The following is a 1,700-nucleotide window of genomic DNA, read 5'->3' as shown; positions in this document are numbered from 1 at the left end:
TCCTACACACACACACACACACACACACACACACACACAAATCTACAGAGGAGATACGGTGACAGCAGCCAGCCAGCGCTGGGACAACTGCTCTGAATGTGTGTGTGTGTTTGGGCACATAGTCAGGAGATTGCACATGCAGACAGACCACAGCAGAGAGAAACTGTACCAGGCAGAGCCCTGTTATCATGAAATGACATTCATCTTCTCTTTTCTCTTCTTTTCTTCTTCTCTTTCTTTCTTTCTTTTCCTTGACTCATTCTTCCTGCTGTAGTACCCCAAAATACCTTAATTTGCAGCCCAACATTATTAACATTACATTACAGGCATTTAGCAGATGCTCTTATCCAGAGCGACTTACATCGGTTAGTTTGTTTTGCAATTAACCGATGTAAACAATTGGTTAACCGATGTAAACAATTGCTTAACCGATGTAAACAATTGCTTAACCGATAACCAATTGTTTTTTTTGCCGATTCATACAGCTGGACAATTAGTGAGGCAATTGTCGGTCAAGGACCTTGCCCAAGGCTACAGCAACACCGCCTCAGCAGTAGCATAGTAGTTATTTTGGTTACGAGTCCTGCTTCTAATAACTACTATACTACACAAAATGGTGAACGTTATCGTCACGAACAGGATTCGAACCTGTGCAGGGAAACCCTATTGGATTTCGAGTCCAACGCCTTAACCTCTCGGCCACCGTGACATGCATTCCCAACTAAACCTTTAATACAATTTATTCTTCTGTCATTAAATTACGTTTTATACGCATGTGTAATTTTTCATAGTATGTAACAGTTTGATTCTTTTTTTTTTTGATGAAAAGTGTGAAAAACAGTTTGACTCTTTACGTTGCTGCAGTAGTGCTGGAGGAAGGTTTCTCGCGGCTGCCGATTCACTCTGGGGTCAAAGGTATCTGCGGCACGGGCAGTTGTGAAATCTCAGAAAGAAACCTGGAGATGCGGTGTTGTGTGTCAACATCGGCGTGATATTTAGGAAGACGGAATTCAGAGAACACTGGAATCAGACAGGTCCTTTCTGAGAAAATAAAATGTTATGGGGCTTAGGAAAACAGAGAGACATGAGGTTTAACTCTTAATGGTCCAAATGCGACATTTCTCAGCTCAGATGTACAATGAGGTGTACAGCATGGTTGATGTTAAAAAATATTTAATCTCTGGGCACAGCTTGACTCAAAGGAATGAATCGTAGCCATGTTGTTTTTATTCTTTGACCAAAAGAGCATGTTCGACCAATGGTTCTGTGACAGAAGTATCTGCAGCCCGTGCAACTCAGTGGAATGAGGAATATATATTGGAACAAGACAGACACACAAAACATGGCAGCTGGAGAACATGTAAATTCTCCATTTTCCCCAAGCACTGTGTGACAGCCACATAATTGTAATGTTATCACTCACCACTAAGCGTTTAAGGTTGAAACTGCATGGAAAAAAAGAAGAATAAGAAGAAACCCTTGCGTGCTAAATTGTTCAAGCGAAAGCAATGCTTTTAGGTTCATGTGTTCTACAAAGATGCATCTAATGTGTATACTGAACCAAGACATGGTCAAGCAGTTACTGGGGGGAAACTGCCACTAGAGGAGCAATCCTGTTAACACAGGAAAGAGGAAGTGAGAAAGGGGAGGAAGTGATGTCATTTGGGAAGTTGATGGGCTCCAGGAGGAGGCATGGTGGA

The 1,700-nt window shown here is 41.9% G+C and overlaps 1 non-coding gene across 1 annotated transcript; it reads right to left on the bottom strand.

Annotated features, from left to right (window-relative positions):
* Positions 1-627: 627 nt before the first annotated feature.
* Positions 628-709, bottom strand: trnas-cga. Its single transcript has one exon. It is a non-coding gene; the product is annotated as a tRNA-Ser (tRNA).
* Positions 710-1,700: the final 991 nt, after the last annotated feature.

Source organism: Megalops cyprinoides, chromosome 25 (genome assembly GCF_013368585.1).
Source record: "Megalops cyprinoides isolate fMegCyp1 chromosome 25, fMegCyp1.pri, whole genome shotgun sequence".
NCBI lineage: Eukaryota > Metazoa > Chordata > Actinopteri > Elopiformes > Megalopidae > Megalops > Megalops cyprinoides.
The sequence above is the reverse complement of the archived record's forward strand: the minus strand, read 5'-3'. Positions and strand labels throughout refer to the sequence as shown.